Source organism: Perca fluviatilis, chromosome 12 (assembly GCF_010015445.1).
Source record: "Perca fluviatilis chromosome 12, GENO_Pfluv_1.0, whole genome shotgun sequence".
Lineage (NCBI taxonomy): Eukaryota > Metazoa > Chordata > Actinopteri > Perciformes > Percidae > Perca > Perca fluviatilis.
The window spans coordinates 22,194,644-22,207,183 of NC_053123.1; positions in this window are offsets into that span (position 1 = coordinate 22,194,644).

Below are 12,540 nucleotides of genomic sequence, written 5' to 3' on the forward strand. Positions count from 1 at the left end.
GAGACAAACTGGGATGTGATTGACGGACCTGTAAAAGCTGTTGTAAATCCATATTAACAACACTTAAAACAGCACATTTCTTTGATTATTGTGAAAATGTAAAGTTGAACCTGCAAAAAATGACCAAAATGGCCACTTGGGGGCAGTGGAAATAAATCTATGAACACAATAACACATTATCATCCTTAAAGTTGATATGGCAAACTTAATAATTAAAAGCTGTCTCTATTTACACTTCCAACAGACATGAAGCAACATTATCATTCTAGAGTTATATATTCACTCTCCTTTAAACTCTGTGTTTGGTCTTCACCAACTCCTGAGGAAAATATCTGGCCATTTAAATGCTCCACTATGTTCACCAGCTCATTGTTAATTTTGTCTGTCTGGTCAAAGTGATAGCAGGTTAATTAAAAGAAAGATACAGAATCTGAGTTCAGGTCTATGTCAAGTCGTCTCTTACTCATAGCTGAAAATCTTGCAGTGGGATCAGAAAGAGCTGACTCCAGATCTGTGGTTGCGGGTAACCTTGTACCTACACTGAGTGAGCCACAGGAGGGCATGTTCCCGCCTCAGGCTGGACACCTGTAGTTGAAAGGGCTGTCTTGAAGCAATGGATATGAAAGGCCTGAGCTTCGATGAGTAAGAGTAAAGGCAACTGTGTCAAAGGGAGCAGACAGCAAGGAGGGAAGGTGGCTCCAAAAAAATCATTTGTGCAGTTTGTGTAGTTCAACTGATACCAGATACGTCTGGTTAGTGCTATACTGTATTTAGTAGAATGTACTCAAAACTGTACCTGGTCTTCTTTCTGTCATTTGTCAGATAAAAAAAAAGGTTCTCTGTCTCTCTATCGCCCCACATGTCTACATATTGTGTCATTCATGTTCTGAAGTTGTGAACATAAACATGTGAATGGTCCACAAATGTGAGTTGGACACTTATTTTGGACCTCACAAGAGACTTACATCTAGAGGATCATTTTCATGTTGTAAATAAGATTTTTTGTTGGTTTTTGAAAGGAACATAAACGATTTATTGTAGAATTAAAAAAAAAAAACATTCCATTATATTGCACATTTTCAATTTCTTTAATAGTATGTACCGTTTGGTTTTGCCTTACTTTTGCACTATATAGAATACATTTATTGTAATATATTACTTATCTTTTATCTTACAGTAATTGTACACTTTGCACCCACTTAAAGGAAAAGTAGCACAAACCAAATATTTTGTATTTATGGTATATAACTTTTTCCAAGTGCTTGCCTCTCATTCACCCATTGCACACCACTGGTAAATATAAAAAAAAATGTTTTTTTAATTGTATTCTTTTCATTGATCCCCAGTGGGAAAATTACAATTTACACTCTGTTTGTTAGAAATCACTACACACACAGGCGCAACCATTGGGAGCAACTTGAGGTTCGGTGTCTTGCTCAAGGACACTTCGACATGTGGACAGGAGGAGCCAGGGATCGAACCATTACTGTAAGATTGCAATTAGTGGCCGACCCACTCTACCTACAGTGTTCTGTTGTTCTTTTTGTCTATTCCAGAACACCAGAGTAGATATATTGTTAATTAATTAGATTTTGAAAGCCACCAACTATTATTCACTGCATCCAGGGTCATCATGGCCACAGAAAGTCCTGTGAGAGAGCGTACAGTGTACCATATTCCCACAGGTTTGCTCATGCCACATTGTGGTCACTCCCCAGGCCTCAGAGCTACAGGCCTGGCTGATCTCAACTTATGCTCCTTCTCTCCTCTGTGACTAAGTCTCTTCCAGCCAAAGTTAATTTTTAATGACACACTTTGTTATGTTGGTCCATTGGGGGCCCTTAGTGGCTAGGCTTTAATAAAGAGAGTCTCACTGCTTGCTCCCTTCTGAGAAGGCTTCATTAAAACCGTTGATGGAAAAAAAGAGCTCTTTGAAGTTTCAGATTTGAGCCTATCTAAACTTTATATTTTTCTTTCCATCTGTCTGTCTGGTACTTTATGACTTTATTTTCATTTTTATATCAATGGACGCAATAAACAAATATGATGTATTGAAGGACAGATGATGTGACCCCCTAAGGGCTACTTAATAACTGTAGTGGAGTGAGTGTGTGTGTTATGTTGTTCCATGGGGGACAAGGGTTGGGATAGAGAGAGGAGGTACACATACACCATCCATCTTCATCAATAATCCTTCATTGTCATTTTATGTTTTATCAGCACCCCCATCTATAGTGAACAAAATTATAAACGCAACACTTTTGTTTTTGCCCCCATGAGCTGAACTCAAAGATCTAAGACTTTTTCTATGCACACAAAAGGCCTATTTCTCTCAAATATTGTTCACAAATCTGTCTAAATCTGTTAGTGAGCACTTCTCCTTTGCAGAGAAAATCCATCCACCTCACAGGTGTGGCATATCAAGATGCTGATTAGACAGCATGATTATTGCACAGGTGTGCCTTAGGCTGGCCACAATAAAAGGCTCTAAAATGTTTTACTGTATTGGGGGGAGGGGAAAAATTTAACTACACTTCGCGGTGGCGCACGTTGCTCGGCCGTGGCTTGGTAGTATTTCCTGGTTCTCCTTCTTCATAAACAACGTCTGAAAACCAGTCAGTATCTGGTGTTACGGTTAGGGTTCATCCGTGAAGAGAACACCTCTCCAAAGTGCCAGACGCCATCGAATGTGAGCAGTAGCCCACTCAAGTCGGTTACGACGATGAACTGCAGTCAGGTTGAGAGAGAGAGAGAGAGAGAGAGAGAGAGAGAGAGAAAGAGAGAGAGAGAAAAAGAGAGGAGAGGGATGAACCCTAACCCTAACCATAACCCTAACCATAATCATAACACCAGATACTGACTGGTTTTCGGACGTTGTTTATGAAGAAGGAGAACCAGGAAATACTACCAAGCCACGGCCGAGCAACGTGCGCCACCGCGACGTGTAGTTAAATTTTTCGAGAAGTCTACGTCAGGCTACGGCATAGGGTCCTGCGTTGGTTTGTGTCTCCACTTACATTTTACGCAGAAGCATAAATCACACATATTAAGTATATAGTTAATGCTATACAGATTCAGATAATGTGCAATGAATGATTTGTTGGTATTTAGTGAGTAAACTCCACGTTACTACTTTTTATATTACTGTACGATGTGAGATCATTTGATTCCATCTTAAAGGGTATGATAATTGCCTCTAGAGAATCTGAAAACTCGATGAAATTATTTAAAAGGTGAAGGATTTCAGACGCAGGGTAAGTGAACCCTCCAGGACCTGCAGGAAGATCACTGTGTACTGCTTTGTAAACAAGTGGGCTTCAGTCTTAGGAGTGGGGGGTGAGGCGTCCTCGCTCTTCTACATGAAGTGAATGGGCAAAGTGCCCGCTGAAAGACAAACTAACCTCAGCATCTCAGCCACAGTCAACCAGTCTTAAAATGTTTATCTGCTAGCACAAAACCTTGTCTGACATCCGTTTCCTCTAAATCAGTGTAATCTACTGTTAAAGTTAAAGATATCTCAACGGCGATGTGTCAGCACTGGAGTATGGTTTGACTCCACCGCTTATCTATTCTGAGATAGGGGAAATATGTATGTATCGCTTTAAACCAATCACAACCGTCCCGGGTAGGGATACACCGATCCGATAGTGACATTGGATATAGCGCCGACACTGACCCAAACAGCAGCAGAAAATCCTCCTGGTTCCCTGAAGTCACTGGTGTCAAAATGTTGTCTCCTTTGTGAGTTATGTAAATAAACGACAAACGGTAAAGCCTATGCGCTCCAATGGACTTCATGGTGCGTTTAGGTGCCGCCTGTAAAATCATGGTGCGTTCAGGTAGTGCTGGGCGGCGCTGCGCCCCGGATGCAGCAACGGTGCCCTTGCTAAATACATAGTGGAGATAGCTGAAGGGGAGGGGCATCAGCTTCATCCCAGCAATGTATCATCATTTTATAACTTGCAACACAATAACCAAATTTATTTTCTCATTCCTCGAATTAATAAAGAAATATGCATTTCAATATAAAGCACCTTATGAGTGGAATAACCTTCCAATTTCACTTCGCTCTTTGACTTCCTTTCCAATGTTTAAAAATGCCCTAGCTCAACATCTTCAGAATACATGCAATTGTTTTTAATTATATGCGTATGTATTCTCTTTGTTTTTTTTTGGAGATCTATTTTTGCTGGTTTGAGTGCACAGGTCAGGACAGATGCTGGAGCATTATTGGTGTTCACTACTTCACTATTGCTCTACTGTGGTTACCATTGATGGAGTTGATACCTTAAACGGGACTAAATGAAACCTATTTTAAGCATGATGCATTAACTCCTTACATTTTTGTGTGCATACATGTTTACTGGTGTCTAGAGGTGTGTTTCGGAACATATATATATTTCATGTGTTTACTTTGTTGAGGGATGAGTGAGCAACCTTTGGAGAGTCTTGTGTGTGTGTGTTTGTATGAGTTATATATTATATATTTTTGCTTTTGCTCTTACCATTTTCGTAAAGTAAGTTGTTTTTTTATTGTTGTTTTGTTTGTTTGTCTTTTCTTCTGTTTGACTGTCACTGCAAGGTCAGTGTCTATTTCTGTACCTGGACTCGAGGACTCCCTCGAAAACGAGATGGTTCATCTCAAGGGGTTATTCCTCTGCAATAAATAAATGTCAAAATTCAATTCAATACATCTGTTGAGCCCAACCCAGTCTCACGTCAGTTCGTGATGGCATCACGAAATTAAATCTATTAAAACGTGAATCACGTTATTGTGATGATTTACGTGTTGGGGTCACGTTTTTTATACTAATGTATTTCAATGGGAAGCATCTTAATCACAGCATAAAACTTTCTGCCAGTCGGGCTGCAGCAGAGAAGCTGCATACAGCTTCGATATTATTGGTATTTTTAGCCCAATAACCACTGTTTTAATCAACATTTATTCACCAGATCTTATCACGGTTTATATGTATTTCTTTTAATGTTATTATTTCGGTCTATTTTGGCCAGGGAAGCTGGATTGCTTGGTTGTTTATTGATATTTTTAAAACTATAACGCTACATTTTTCAACATGTATCTAGCTGTTATCATGGTATGCATTTCTTTATTTTAATTATATTATTTCGGTCTTATTACCGGTGAAATATTACAGTAAATAAGACAGAACAGTAGGCTACGATATAAGCCGAGCTGGGCGCATTCAAAGCCGATGTCCCACGATGCAATGCGGGCATTCATTCACAGAATCAGACAGCGATCAGCGGGTCTTTAACGGCGGTATCACTTCAATGTACGTAAGGGATAATGTAGAGCGTTGTTATAGCGAATACAACAACAACAGGGTGATCAGGACCCCAATGCCAATATTCTTCCAGCGGATTGATTGATAGCTCTCCTCCAGAGGGAACAGAACTGCGTCCATGGCAACGCTCTGCTATGCATGGCAACGGTGTGTAATACTTAGCAACGGTCTGTTATCAAGAAAATAACAGACCTTATACCATGGTCTGGGTGAATACTCGATTCTGATTGGCTGCAGGGTGTCCATTAAGTAAGGGTTAATGCCCGACGAGGTGTCCATTGTCAGGTATTAATGGACGACGGCGAGGCGTGAACCGTCCGACGTGGAGGACGGTTCACGCGGTTCACGACGAAGTCCATTAATACCTGACAATGGACACCTCGAAGGGCATTAACCCGCATATACCATGGTCACTTGCCAAATAACACATTTTTAAAACATTAGTTCATATTTTAATTAGTTTTACAATCGAAATCTAAAGTTTATCCAAACAATAACTCCGTTTCCCTGGTTACGCCTGACGGTTTGACTAATATCTGGAACAATCATTCCCATCCATCAGGTTCTTATGCAATGCAAATGTTGTTCTCTCCACCAGGAATTAGGAAGAACCTTAGATACGACTTGCCTCCCTTAGCAACCGGAGATATTTATATAGTCCGCTCAGCTGGTAGAACCCTTCAGTTTAGCTACGAGCCAGAAAGCTAACGCTATGCTAGCAAGATCCAAAGTCAATAACATTGTGTACAGTTGGCAATCAGTAAAAATAATTTGACAGTATGTTGAACAAGACAAGCTAGCTATCCAGCCATTTCATTGTCCCCAAAACAATATAACGACTTTTACGAAGAATTTGATCCGCGATGTGTAACGTTACTGTCGGCTGCAGTGGCGCAGCCTGAAGCAGCGACCTGAACAGTGAATGGGATGTGAGATAACGTTATTTGCTGTGAAACAAAGTCAGTCCAGAGGGCCAGTAGAACTTACTTCTTGCAGCCTGTGTGTTTTAGCGCCATCCTGTGGTGTTCAGAGGACGATTTGGAAATAATAAATCCACATTTCCTTATTGATTTAATGTAGCGCATTAATTTAGAACAGTAAACAGTCAGTTTCACCGAACTCCTTTAGTAGGTGTCCTATATCACTTTTTAATGGACACCATGCAGCCAATCAGAATAGAGTATTCACCCAGACCATGGTATATGACCATGGTGGAGAGAACAACGTTTGCATTGCATGAGAACCTGATGGATGGGAATGATTGTTCCAGGTATTAGTCAAACCGTCAGGCGTAACCAGGGAAATGGCGTTATTGTTTGGATAAACTTTAGATTTCGATTGTAAAACTAATTAAAATATGAACTAATGTTTTAAAAATATGGTATTTGGCAAGTGACCATGGTATAAGCGGGTTAATGCCCTTCGAGGTGTCCATTGTCAGGTATTAATGGACTTCGTCGTGAACCGAGTGAACCGTCCTCCACGTCGGACGGTTCACGCCTCGCCGTCGTCCATTAATACCTGACAATGGACACCTTGTTGGGCATTAACCCTTACACATTCTACATTAGAATATAAGCAAGCCATGTAATAAAATATAATCAGTTGTTTTGTCACCAGCAACAACACGTTGCTCAGTTTTGTTCCAGTAAGTTATGCACCGTAATAATGTTTAAAAAATCAGCTGAAGACTCCGGAAGTGACGTAGTAATTACCGCTCAGCGGATAGAAAAGATACAAATACATAATATTCATAATATTGATGTTTTTATCTAACGTTGTATTTGAGGATTTAAACAATAAAGATAGCAATAATAATAAAATACAGTTTCATGTATTTGTCTCATGTACTGTTTGCTCAGCCGGCCGGCGGGCGGCCGCAATCTGAAATGGAATGGAGCCCATCCACGGCGGGCAGCAGAAACAGGAGCTGACCAAGTCCTCCCAACCACCCCGGAAGAACTACAAGTGCTCAAGCTTTGTAACAGATTCTGGGCCGCGTTTATAGTGGGAGTTGTAGTTTTTAAATATATTGGTATATTTCTCATAAGTAGAAGTTGATAGTGTAGAATTTTGAATACACCCTGGGTTTTTTTTAGGATGTGGAACACACTGGTGTCATCAGATTTTAAAAATCAAATCATTAAATAGGTGAAAATAGCTTATTACCATATTTGACAGTGCTTACAGTGGGTAAACTTTGGAGACCATATCTACATGATAGCTAAGGTCCAGAGCTTTCTAGAACAGCTGGTCTTATGTGAGTAGCACCTTCTGTTGCTAAATGACAAGCCTTCAAACATGGACTGGGTTCAAGGTTCAGAGGTCAATATTTCAAAGCAGGAGTAATGTATGCTCTCCAGACTGACATATGTTACTCTCCAGGTTGAGACCTTTCCAACGATGTGATTGCTATAGTCCTACGACGAGGTTTTAATTTTCACATATCATAGGGACCATTTTGCAAGCAATACTTTATTGTTCAGAGGGAAATTTGCCTTGAGTTCAAATGCTTCACAAATAACACTTGACATATTGTTTAATCAGCATACAGATGACATACAATAAAAAACAAACAAAGTGATATGTAGTCAGATTGAAGCACATCACACAGCCACAATCTATTGCTCATCTTTCACAAACAGTGACTAGAGCAACACACAACCCTATATGCATCATATCATGAAGCTATTGCACAACCCCTGCAGCCTCAAGCAACATTATTTAAAGTTTTAATTGAGGTAGGTCCAAATTAGGGCTACAGTTTAGATTTATTTAGGTACCCATTTCTTCTGCCAGAGGGTAAGAGTTACTTGGCATGGAGAATAAAGATTGATCAGACCATATTCTCTGTGCTCCCCTGACAAGTAAGCTTTAAATGAGATGTTTTTAGATATTGCTGACATATTAAAATGCTCTGTAATGCAGCCTTGTATAACATAAACCCTCTGATTCACTGTGAGTGTCTGCTCTGAATGATAACACACACTTTGAACACGGGCCTTCCAGCCAAAGGTGTTGTCCATATGAACACCAAGGTGCCTATAGGAGCAGAGACGATTGATTGGTTCATCATTTATGACCTCTGATACGCTCTGACCCATGTCACAACCAACTCCTCATTTTGTGAAATGGTTGAATGAGATTGTTGGTATGGCACCACATTCTGGTACTTGTGTCTGTGTGCAGTATATAGGCTGAGGTAGAAACACATGTTGTGTACACATACCCATACAAAGCTATATACATCTCTGTGAACAAAAACCTCAGCAAAAATCTGCTTATCCTTTTAATTTCCTGAAAATGCTTCCTAAAACTAGTCCCTTCTTAATTTTGAAAAGGTAGTCTCAGTAAAGGCTACAAAGGTTATAGCTACAAGCTGTACTGTAACCATGCTGATTGATATGAGGATCATCTTCTGAATATAATAATTAATATGATAGGCCTACCATAAATTGTTATTTCAAAAAAGTCTGTTATTTAAAACAACTAATAATGCAGTGTGATGTTAAATCAAATTAAGTCCCATACATAAATATCCTCATGTTTTATTTTCCTTTAGTCTTTGCTATTAACATTCATCAACTGCGAAATTAGAAAATTGCATTTTTAAATAACTATGCATGGAAAATAAAATGAAAAATGCTTCTCTTTGTAAATAGTTTATTTTTTGTTTTTCACACCAGTACAAGTCAAAACAAATGCACATTAGTCAAACAAGCCATTAGGCTGTAGTTCTAAACACTCAACTGTAGTTTGTTTATATAGGCCTAGTATTTTTCTGCGACAATGCAAATCAAAGTGCTTAGCATAAAACACTATTTTTTCATTATTGGTATTTTTATTGTATAAATTCTCATGTACAACGTGCAGCAATTTGTTTTATTTTTTTACGTGCAGCAATCTTTTTTTTTATTTGCAAAACTTTACAAACATGTTATACAATATTTGAACAATTCCGTCTCATATACAGAAATAATCATTTCCATCCAGGGAACAACACAACCTTATTTGATAAAGTAAAAGATAAATAGCAAAACAATTAATATATATATATGTAAAAATTCACTTAATGCACTTAATACATAATGAAAAAACTACATAGAAAACAATATAAAGGAAGGAATGAAGGCTATATAATCACATTTCCTTGAAAAAAATCTTGCAGTAGATCAGCTATATAAATAGTTTTCTTATATTACGTGCAGCAATCTTTTCTATCCGCTGAGCGGTAATTACTACGTCACTTCCGGAGTCTTCAGCTGATTTTTTTAACATTATTATGGTGCATAACTTACTGGAACAAAACTGAGCAACGTGTTGTTGCTGGTGACAAAACAACTGATTATATATATTTATTACATGGCTTGCTTGTATTCTAATGTAGAATGCGGTCTGTTATTTTCTTGATAACAGACCATTGCTAAGTATAACCAAAGAATTTCTAATATAGGAAGAACTTCCACTCCCTCGTTAATTCCGGCTTCTGAACTGGTTGCAGTTCCACCAGAGTTCCATATAGGGGGCGCTCACAGGCCAATGCAGAATGAATGGGACTATGGAGCTATACTCTTCAAAATCCACTTTTCTCAGGATATAATTTTTTGTCTAGTAATTTGAATGTTGCATTTGAAAGGGGAGGCAAGAAAATACACACTGCTGGGTGTTCGATTTTTTTAAAGTCGCTTTTTTGTTCTAAAAAGCCTTTTAAAATGTCAATGACATCATACACATATACGGCCAGAGATACTGCTTAACAGCAAGCTCTGAGTCGCTTCCTTTGTTCCCTCGAGGCATCGACAACACAGCTGACAGGTTCGGCTCTCCCTGTTAATACACGTGCTAGAAAGAGGTTTGCTAATGTTTTAAAGACCACGCCGAAATATTCACTCTGACATTCATGCTCTGCTTCGGATGCCATCAAGCGGGATCTCCGATCGTAATCAGTCCTTCACTGACCAATCAGCATGCATTAGCAGAATGCTAGCGTGTTATGGGCAACAACGACTCACCCTGTAAGAAATCAAAAGGACATAAGTACTTGTTCATTCAACTTTTGACCTATAATCCATGTTGAACTTGCAAAAACTAAAATCAAATCTGAGGTTTCTCAACGACAATCAAGCGAAAGAGACACATTTAGCCGTCTAGCTCCATAGAGTCCCATTCATTTTGCACTGGACCGCGATCACCCCCAGTGGAACTCTGGTGGAACTGCAACCAAATTCGGTACAATGGGGCTGAATAGGGAGTGGAACGGCTTTCCATAGACCGGCTTTGGTATAACACACCGTTGCCATGCATAGCAGAGCGTTGCCATGGATGCAGTTCTGTTCCCTCTGGAGGAGAGCTATCAATCAATCCGCTGGAAGAATATTGGCGTCGGGGTCCTGATCAAGGGGGTAAGCTTCGCTTCAGAACTCAAACCTCCTATGGCACCATTTTGATGCTACAAAGCCATCACCTCCCGTTAGCATTCCACAGACTAGCATTCATTTTGACGTCACTTTGACAGAGAATAACTTTACATCTGAAGCGTTTAAAGACTCTATTTGTTCATTGTTTATTTCTAAAGAAACACGACAATGTATAAAAGGCTCCATTACCTTGTACCTCACGTTATGGCTCCGTAGCAGACGTTTTTGTAAAAATAGGCTAACGATTGTGTCACATAGTAGAGGAATTACCGTATAGTACAGGATAAGCTTGCAGGCAGTTTCGACTTACATGAGCTGTTTAATTACTAATGTTAACTAGCATTTTAATTAGCAATAATTAGCCTGTGCCCATGTTATCTCCTTACATTGGGAATGATTGAGATTTCTCTTGGCACAGCTACCATAAGACTTACAACTTTCAGACACGTTGCTCACGTCCCATTTACGTTGTCTCTCTCAGTTGGAGGCTGCGCAGTAAAGCTGCCGATCACCGGAAAAGTGCTTCTAATATACTTCACTGGTCTCCGTCCAGAGCAACGGGGTCTGTTGGTCCATTCTTATATACTTTCTATGGTGCTGATCACCCTGTCGTTGTTGTATTCGCTATAACAACGCTCTACATTATCCCTTACGTACAATGAAGCGATACTGCCGTTAAAGACCCACTGATCGCTGTCTGATTCTGTGAATGAATGCCCGCATTGCATTGTGGGACATCGGCTTTGAATGAGCCCAGCTCAGCTCATATCGTAGCCTACTGTTCTGTCTTATTTACTGTAATATTTCACCGGTAATAAGACCGAAATAATATAATTAAAATAAAGAAATGCATACCATGATAACAGCTAAATACATGTTGAAAGATGTAGCGTTATAGTTTTAAAAATATCAATAAACAACAAAGCAATCCAGCTTCCCTGGCCGAAATAGACCGAAATAATAACATTAAAAGAAATACATATAAACCGTGATAAGATCTGGTGAATAAATGTTGATTAAAACAGTGGTTATTGGGCTAAAAATACCAATAATATCAAAGCTGTATACAGCTTCTCTGCTGCAGCCCGACTGGCAGAAGGTTTTGTGCTGTGATTAAGATGCTTCCCATTGAAATACATTAGTATAAAAAACGTGACCCCAACACGTAAATCTTCACAATAACGTGATGGTATCACGTTTTATGATCGTGATGCCATCACAAACTGACGTGAGACTGGGTTGGTTGAGCCAGACTGCTGTTGCAGTACCAGTACTGAATGTAGTTGGGTAATGTAAACTGAAGATAAAAAAAATAATCATCTTCATCTGGGTAGCTCACAATATTAGATACAGGTTGCAGTACCTGTTTTTAATCATGTAGAGAGAACTTTGAAGTTGAGTGGAGCTGCTAGTAATTGTTCTCTATTTGTGTGATGACTTGTACTTCAGTTCCCTGCCAGAACGAACACCTGGCTCCTGGCTTGTTGCTATAATAATCAAGTGGGAAAAAAAGACTGCAGCTGTGCTATAGTTGTATTTAGCCCATAAATTAATAAATATATTCTACAGGCTAAAACTGCCTTTAATTGCTGAAATTGATTAGACATGTTATCAGATGTGTCTCAGTCGTCTTCTCCCATCTGCGAGAAGATGTAATTTTCTTTTCCCACACTTCTCCATCGAGAAAATAATTACAGAACTGAGTAATGAGAAAAGTAAATGAATACTATCAGTAAGCTGGGGGAGAAAATGTCATTATCTGAGGATTGGACAACTGAGTGGTCTAAGTGAACTATAGTACATGGGACTAGTTAATG